The following is a 9,741-nucleotide window of genomic DNA, read 5'->3' on the forward strand; positions in this document are numbered from 1 at the left end:
AAAAAAAAAAAAAAAAAAAAAAAAAAAAAATTTTAGATTCATCCATTCTTGGTCTACTCTGCTGCAGCTGGTACCATTTCCAACCGAACCAACTAAGTATGTGCCCTGCTCATAACTTTTATGAGTGGTCCTCAATAAGTATTTGTCAATGAGCTCGCAGAGGGTTGACTCTATTCACTCCTTCTCTGTCCCATGTAGTATTATTATGAAGCAACTGAGCTAATGTTTGTCCTGTACATTTGTATAAAATTAATGTTTACACACAAATACACATAAACAGATTATCATTTTTTTCAGGGAGTTTTACCACTGAAAATATTTTTAAAACAATGGAATCTAAAACAAAAACAAAACACCACTAGAGGGAACATTGTAGAGGCTTCATTTAAAATCTTAATTGCTGTCCTAAAATACTGTAACATATACAACATTAAAGTTTTCAGTGGGTGTTATCTTTAAATTAGAAATGTTTTAACAGATACAGAAAGTTCAGCTTTTCTCAGATTACATTTTTAAAAGAACTCTGTAAAGTGGTGATGGGGGAGGCAGTGCCTCTGATGTGTTTACCACAAGTAAATATTTACTCAGGAAATAGGTCCTGCATACTGCTAAAGATACGGTTAAAGATATGATTTTCACCTCCGAGGCAAGGGGCCCCTCTACACAATAAAACTGCCATAGTACGTGTTTCTCCCTTGATACCCAGAGAATTTTCAGGCAGAGACCAGATTGATTAAAGCAATAGCACACGGGTAAGCAATCATGTATGTATTCTGTGCCAAGCAATGGGGTTATTCTGAGCCCTGCCTTGGTCACATGGTGGAGATCAGATAGCAACCAGGTTTGCTAATTCATGAGCCAGAAGTACCTCTATATTCTCAGGAAAGCATTTGAGGTGAGCAGTCGCAATAGCTCTGCTCTAATCAACTTGTGTCTTTTATTAAGCCAGCTCTTCCTAACAAAGGCCAAGAATAGAAGAGGGGGGAATTGTATAGACTTGGGAGGCTGAGAGAGCTGAGAAAATCACAGTTAAATAATAACTGATACTTATGTAGTAAGCCCTTACGGTTTTCAAGTATATCATACATTATCTCCCTTTAAACTCAGCAGTTTTTTGAGTGGTTAATGATCATCATCATCACCATCATCACTAACATCATCATCAGCATCACCACAATCATCATCTCCACCACCATCATCATCATTGCCACCACCCACCATCATCATGATTATCATCATCATCAACTCACCACCACTACCATCAACACCACCACTACAACTACAACCACCACCACCATTATCATCACCACCACCACCATCATCAACATTACCACCACCACCATCATCATGATTATCATAATCATCACCTCACCACCATCACCACCACCACCACCACCACCACTACAACTACAATCATCACCATCACCACCACCACCATCATCATCATTACCACCACCCACCATCATCATGATTATCATAATCATCATCACCTCATCACCATCACCACCACTACCACCACCACAACTACAATCATCACCACCATCATCACCACACCACCATCATCATGATTATCATCATCATCACCTCACCACCACTACCATTACCACCACAACTACAACCACCAACACCATTATCATCACCACCACCACCATCAACATTATCATCACAATCATCATCACCATAACCACCACTAAAACCATCACCACCATCACCATCATAACCAATACCACTACCACCACCATCATCATGATTATTATCATTATCATCACCTTACCACCACCACCATTATTATTATCTCTATAACCACTACCACCACCATCATCACTACCACTGGTCCAACCACTACTGCCACCACCACCATCATCAATATCATCATAATCATCATCACCATTACCACCACTACAACCACCACTACCATCCCTTTATTATCATCATTTTCTTTTATTTTTTATTTATTTATTTATTTTATACTAAATGGGGAATCGTTGAAAACTTTATTTATTTTTTTATTATTATTATACTTTAAGTTCTAGGGTACATGTGCATAACATGCAGGTTTGTTACATATGTATACTTATGCCATGTTGGTGTGCTGCACCCTATTTTTATTTTATTTTTTGAGACGGAGTTTTGCTCTGTCACCAGGCTAGAGTGCAGTGGTGCGATTTCGGCTCACTGCAACCTCCATCTCCCAGGTTCAAGTGATTCTCCTGCCACAGCCTCTGGAGTAGCTGGGACTACAGGTGCACACCACCGTGCCCAGCTAATTTTTGCATTTTTAGTAGACACGGGGTTTCACCATGTTAGCCAGGATGGTCTCAATCTCTTGACCTCGTGATCCGCCCGCCTCAGCCTCCCAAAGTGCTGGGATTACAGGCATGAGCCACCGTGCCCGGCCTATTATCATCATTTTCACTGGAAAAAGGAAATTGAATCTTCTGAGGAGTTAGATAATTTGCCTAAAGCCAAACAAATAGTAAGTTGAACTAAGTTTTATGAGTTCAAATATTTTGCTCATTCTACAGCATATATGCTACTTTCCCTCAGTTTGGAAGTCTAGAAGCTAAAAATCAAAGATTCGAAAACAACAATGACTTCAGAATTTCTGTACGCAAAGTACCCAATACAGCAATATGGTTAGAAAAAGGGTCTGGGCCTTCTCTAGAAGCTGTTTGCAGAGCAACACGTGATTTTTTACTCAGATTGTAGAATGCAGACCACTCAAAATTGCAACGTTTTATTTAAAAAGCTTTCTATTATGCTTTCTATTAAGAGTTAAAATTTTAATTGCTTTTTCAGTTTTTAGAGATGCTTGTGGAAATTAATAGGGGTGTGAGTCACGCCCTACCTCAAAGACATTCTTGGTATCCCTCAGCATATGAACCACAAGTTGAAGGAGAGTTTGTTTTTCCTAATATTTTAGTCATGTCATTTATCTGAAGGCAGTTAAGAGAGTTAAGAGTGCCTTCCACAAATCATATCTGCTTATTTGAGTCTTTGGTATATTTTTCTTTAAATATCATTCTACTAGTGTATTTTGCTGTTATCAATAGAAAGAAAATTCCCACCATAGAAAATGTTTTCATATTTATTCTCTCTCAGAGATTTCTGAAGTTCACATAAAAAAATTATACCCAAAGGCTCAGCCAGCTGACTCATCTTGTGATCTGAAAGGCAAGTTATCCTTTTGTTACTTCTTACACTGAATGAACAGTTTAGAATGAAGTCAAGAGGGAGAAGGGACCAGCTGCTCTTATGCTGCTGCTGTGTGAGTGGTATAGTATAAATATTCAAACCTTTAACTCCCAATAATTCAAAGGCAAAGAAAGAAAAGTCTGTGGTGAAAAGTGGCACCATAACCTCATCACTTTCCGGAAGGCAGCAACCTCTTTCTTCTCTTTATTTTATTTAGAAATAATTGCTGTCTAGAGTTAAACTTGTAATATAGCCGCAGACGAATAACCCCAGGATCTCTTCTCTGTTTAGGAGGTTCTCTATTAATGAAAATCTTTACAAAGCTAGATCCGAGTGTTTCCTCTCTTCCTCAGTTTGGAAAAGAGACACCTTACCCACCCCAAAAAGTTCACATTTCTCACATTTATATTTTAAGTTCCAGGAGATTTACTTTGTATCCAACACTGTGTCCTTAAGTATCTCCTGCCTGAAGCATTTCTTAAGCAAGCTGAGACATGAAAAAATTGAAGCTATAGAAAGCCAACATGTGAAAGAATGATGATATAAATTATTATTAATTTGCCTTCTGGAGAAACACTGCCCATTATATCTGGCTTTTGATTGCTATCACAGCATAGGTCAAAATCTTTCTCTTAAAAATATCTGAAAAGGATAAAGTAAATTGTTCTTTTTTTTTTTTTTGGAAGGAAGGAATATTCTAAAGGATAAGATATGCTCTGGCTACACAGCACAAAGTAAAGTGGGTTTTTAGCTTACATGACCTGATTTGTTTATCAACAAGAATCAAACAGTTCAGGTTCTTGACACTTCCCTCTTCAATCTAGGGTGTGCAGATGCTATGGAATCATCACCCTCAGAGTCAGCCAAGCACATCCACATTTCAGGGTCCCAGAAACTAGCACCTGACACAGCCTGGACCATACTGAATGATGAGGAATTATAAGAGTGGTTACTGTCTCATCAGCACCTGCATTTCTAGTTTCATTTTCTTCTTTCCATTTTCACTTGTAGGACCATTTACTAGGTCTTTTTCTTCCTCTCCAACTTTTCTCTGTCCTTCTGGTACTTGAAAGAGTCACTTTAATTTGTCTCAACTAATACCTTTTCTCCTTTAAAATATCTTCCAAAATCAACTGCATTTTAAACATTTTAGTTAAACATCACAGCTTTTGGCAAGTAATTAGTAGACACGATTTTGCCATCCAAAAATAAATGAGAAGTTGAATAAACTGACATTTGCTTAGCACAATAAAATATACAAGGCAGGCCAAGCACGGTGGCTCACGCTTGTAATCCCAGCACTTTGAGAGGCCTAGGCGGGAGGACCACTTAAGGCAAGGAGTTTGAGACCAACCTGGGCAACATAGTCACAGCCTGGCTTTACAAAAAAATAAAAAAATTAGCTGGATATGGTGGTGCACACCTGTGGTCCCAGCTACTTGGAGGCTGAGGCAGGAGGATCCCTTGAGCCCAGGAAGTTGAGGCTGCAGTGAGCTACAATCACACCACTGCACTTCAGGCTGGGTGAGACCCTGTCTCTTGAAAAAATACAGGAGGCACAGTTAACTAGATAAATCACATCTTTTTAATAAATATGTTGGCTTGTGTAACTGAAGTGGCTTCTATCAAAAAGAGAGGTGAGAGGGCAACCCTCCAAATTTATTTTAATATTTTGGTCACAACAACTACACATTTCTTTTTCTTTTTTTAAAACTGTCATAGCTACAGTGAGTATGCATGCACTTTTAGTTTTCAACTCAAGCCCTATGGAAGACATACTCTAGTATATCTTACACTCACCATTCCTAAAAAGTGAAGACTTGGCTGGCTGCTCATGGACATATTAAAATAAACATCTAAAATGTTTTACTTGTAATATTGGGCCCCTTTTGGCATTGGCCTGATTTAAACAGGTTACTCTGAGGTCATTGGGGGCCATAAATCAGGGGGGTGGACTGGTGGCTAAGACAGCCTGCATAGCTTTAGTGCAATGTGCTATTTTAGTTTATGCCCCTGCAATGACACCATCTCTTTGGCACCAGCCAAAGAAAGCTTCCTAGACATCTATGGGAAGAGAATGTTTTGCAGTAATCCAAGACAGAGGTCACACAAGCATGAATTACTGTGGGGAGGTCTTTGTCTGCTCCAGACCCTGGGACAAATAAAGTAGGGAAAGTGACTTCCAACTAAAGCATTTATCCAGGAATTCGGGGGTGGAAATTGATCCAAGCAATCTTGGCAAAATCGTGAAAGCAAAGAGTGACCAATTCTTTTCAACCCAGGAAACTAGGGCATTTCAATCCCATTATTGGATCCACTCGAGAAACCCAGATATTTTTTGAGAAAGATTCAGCATAGTTAAATAGCAATGCTTGTATTTATTTACATGTTATAAAATGTGGCATAATCACACAAAAATCTCCAATCCTCTCTAGCCAAGGCTCATATACTTTTACATTTGATTTCTCTTACTTTTTCCACGGAGGGTATGACTTAACCCGTCTGAACTTTCAGCATTTATTAGTTTTGTACATAATATTTATTTAATTGCTTTTTTCCCCTTTCTTCTTTCTATTAATTTTGGAAGGGGCAAATACAATTCAGGAAAAATATCAAAATATTCCAGATTATACCAGATTGCATAGTTATTTACCTATTAAAAGAAAAATACTATCTTGGTTTTGTAAACAGCCTACATGGAAAGACAAAAAAAAAATAGGTATTTATCCTAAGTACAATTTGTTTTTTTTTTTTTTTTTGGTAAGTGTCTTGTAGTCTTCTTGCTTCCTCTGACCTGAAGTTCCCTTTGAAAGGGGAAAAGTGCTAACTTACTTGGCTTGGAGAAAGGAGGGAGGTTTGGTTCATAAGTGAGTGGCAATTTTTTTCCAAGCAGCTGTTAGTCTCTTTAAGGCAACGGGCAGCTAATGGTTGAGTGGACTTCCTTTTGCCACTTCATCTCCATCTGGGAGAGTTCCCCTCCTTTGTGGAGGTTGAAACAACTTTCTCAGACACAGTTATCCAGGACAGGAGAAGTATTCTCATGCTCAGCTGCACTGTGTCAGCTCTGGGGGACATTTGAAAATCTGACAAATGATTTGTAATTTCTTGTCATCTTCAAGCATAATCCTAAAAGGCATGCAAGTATCCAGGAAATACAAGAACCTGAGAAATACTTCGCACACTTACTATGAAGTTGGGGTGTTTTATTATTCTAATCTTTTCAGCAGTGCTGAAAATGGAGGCAGGGACGGGTCGCATTTCTAAGGAAAGAAGCAATTGGAGCTTTAACTTGTGCTAAGGAGTAATTTTGGCTTCTAAAATACTCACTGACCACCACCTGGTGAGTCGTTTGTTTCCACAGATGAATTCTGTTCTGTTCTTGAAAGCAGGATAGGAACCTACACTGTGCATGGCCCTTCCCTTTTCCTTTTTTCAATTGTCATCATCATTGTCATCGTCATCATCATTGTCATTGTCATCATCAGCAGCAGCAGCATTCTTATAGTCATTACCATTATTACCTATCCAGTTATTTCCACTAACACTGACCAGACTGGCTGTCAAGATCACAGTGACAAAACAGATGAAAGTTGTTTAATTTGATAAGTTTGAAACAACAATGGGAAAAGAGTCTGTAATGCTAACAACCGGTTTTTCAATTCCTTGATAATCAAATAAATAATTTCTCCAGGAAAGATTAAGCCTACTTGATAGTAACCATATTCTAAATGACATGACAATGTTGTTAGGAAAGCAAACTTAAGGCTGTGTGTGTGTGTGTGTGTGTGTGTGTGTGTGTGAGAGAGAGAGAGAGAGAGAGAGAAAAGAAACAGACAGGGAGAGACAGAGAGAGAACAGACATTGGGATTTGTCGTGTGTGGGTGCCTTTTCTTTCTCTCTGTCTCTCTTTCTCTTTCTCTCTCGCTATATGCAACCCTGTTTTAGAACAAGAGCAGTTACACACCAATGCTCCGAAGTTCTGTGAACCTTAACATTTCCTTTAACCACAAAAAACAATTGCTGAAACAAACAGGATCTCAGAAAGGCTGTTTAAAAAATACATTGTGAGCATGACTCATTGACTCATTTTTTTTCTTCCCAGATCTTTTAGTGTCCATATATCTAAATGAATTTATATATACTTTTAAGCAAATGAACCAAAATTCTAAATCTGTGTAACCTCTGGGGGAAAGGGATTTTAAAAATGTGTCACTTGCAAGGAAATGTGGTTGCCCTAATAACAAGCTTCTGGGCATTTTCCTTTTTTTATGTTACAGAAAACTCATTGTACCAAAAGCTTTCTGCTTAGGCATGTTAAGGGAGCTGAAAGCATGCATGAATCCTAGAACAAGCATGAACTTTTATAGGTAGATACATCATTCTGAAGTAAAGACTGGCTAGTATAATGCTTAGAGAATGTGTAATCAGTCCCCTTGTTTCAGATGAAGAATGAGGCTCAAAGAGGGTAAATGACTTGCCCAAGATCCTCCAGCTATACCACAGCAAGGGGCAAGGCTACAACTCAGACGCCTAACAACTTGTTCAGTGCTGTATCTGCCATATTAAACCTCTGAAAAGTTATTTATAAACTGAAGTTCTGTAAATAAGTCCTATTTCGAATTTGAGGTTAACCAGACATGTGAAAAATGGTCACTATTCTATAAACCCATTTTTGTAAATAGACAATAGGGATTAATATGTATTGAGTATTGACCACTATTCTAAAAGCTTTCCCTACCATAGCACTTAAGCCACATACAGCCATATGAGGTTTGGACTCCATTTTATAAGTGAGTAAACTGAGGCACAGAGACATTAGGTAACCTGCTTAAGGTCACAAGTGAATTGGTTGGCAAAGCCCAGACTGTGCAATTCCAGAGCTGAAGCTTTTGACTGTTACCCCACACAGAGCTTGCTTAAAATGAGGCACCAGCTGGACATGCTTTCACATAAATTGCCAAACATGAGCCACGGCTCTGAAAACTGAATAAAAATACAGTGGATGTTGGCCTTGCAATGATTTTCTCTTTAATCTTTAGGGATTAAGTTAAATAAGATAATCAATTTGAAAAGGATAAAGCATACCACATTGAAGTGCAACGCAAATATTATGAATCTACTATGAAGACAGTCTGTATAGCTGATAGATATTACTGTCCCACTTCACCATTGAGGAGACCAAAGTTAGCTTGTATGGGTACCACAAGGCAGAACCAGAATTTGAGTCTGAATTTCGTTTGACTCCCAACTCATCAACCTGCACTACCTCCCTCACTTCCCACCTCAGAGCTACCTGGTTACCTAGCTACCTGGAACCTGGGGACCCCAGCCATTCCACAACAACATGGTTATTGAGGTTACAATAATCACCTTGGAAATGATGAATGCTCAGGAGAGAGAACACACAGGTTCATCCAGCCCTACTTGGTCTTAACGCTTCCCTTCAGAACGGGGCCACGCGTAATCCAGAGTGCAGGGCATCAGCCTATAGAGGGCGCTCTTAAGCATCATAGCCAGATGTAAAAAAGCAAAATTCCTGTAGGCAAAGAAATGTGGGCTGGGCGTTTTGGAATGCTACTCCTGGAGGGAGGTGTGGGTGAATGATTGCCAATTTTTCCATTCTACGCTTATCTTCACAGTTGTGACCATTTTTCAGATCCTAAAAGGAGTTAGTATCTCAGTACAAATTTTCTCTTTAAGGTGTTTGCTTAAAGAGGAAACATCTTTAAGAAGTGAAAGCTGAAGAATGGGGCCTAAGATCAAACTTCAAGGTATTGGTGGCTCTAAATACCTGCCATCAAAGTAACGCAACAGAATGATAATTTGGTAAGCAGCAGCGAAGCTCAGTAAATATTCTTCAAACTGATTTAAGTTGTGATAAAAACCCAACTTATGATTTTAAATATTTCTGTAGCTAGAACAACATAGCAGAAAGACAACATCAAAATATTAACAATGATTACATTCTACATGACTAGATTACAAGGGATTCTTTGTGACACTGTAATTTTTCTTCAACGAACTTGTATTGCTTGGGTAATTACACATACACAAAAACCTTACTACTGCTCCTTTTATAAAAATTACTGAATAGAGTTTTCAAAAAAATTACTAGACATAGTTTCTTGAGGAAAGTAACCAAATTCATGAGATTCTTGAGTCCAAATTTTCTTTATTTCAGCGGCTCCAAATTCTAGAAAAGCTTTTGCCTATGGCCCAATCTCATAGGCAGCACTTGAACAAAACATCCGTCCATAATTAGATCATCCCTTTAAAATCGCAACCTTTAAGTTAAATTCTAGTGGACAGGTCAAGTCATGGAAGAGCAGCGAGAGGAGAATAGAAAACTGAGCAGTGCCAATGGGGGTTGGAAGCTACCAGGGCTCCAGTATCCCAACTTGGGAAAAAAGAAAATGGGAAAAGGGAATGGAGGGTTGGAGTGCCAAGTACGTGTGAGAAAGAGTAGGAGAGAAGGACCCAGGCTGGGCATGGTAGCTCACGCCTGTAATCCGAGCATTTTGGGAGACCAAGGAGGGTGGATCACCT

The 9,741-nt window shown here is 38.9% G+C and overlaps 1 protein-coding gene across 3 annotated transcripts in view; it reads right to left on the reverse strand.

Moving 5' to 3' along the window:
* Positions 1-9,741, reverse strand: part of FAM65B (family with sequence similarity 65, member B) — a 287,827-nt gene that overhangs the window by 134,866 nt on the left and 143,220 nt on the right. The window lies entirely within an intron of this gene.

The sequence above is a fragment of the Mandrillus leucophaeus genome, unplaced genomic scaffold (assembly GCF_000951045.1).
Source record: "Mandrillus leucophaeus isolate KB7577 unplaced genomic scaffold, Mleu.le_1.0 Scaffold56, whole genome shotgun sequence".
In the NCBI taxonomy this organism is placed as follows: Eukaryota; Metazoa; Chordata; class Mammalia; order Primates; family Cercopithecidae; genus Mandrillus; species Mandrillus leucophaeus.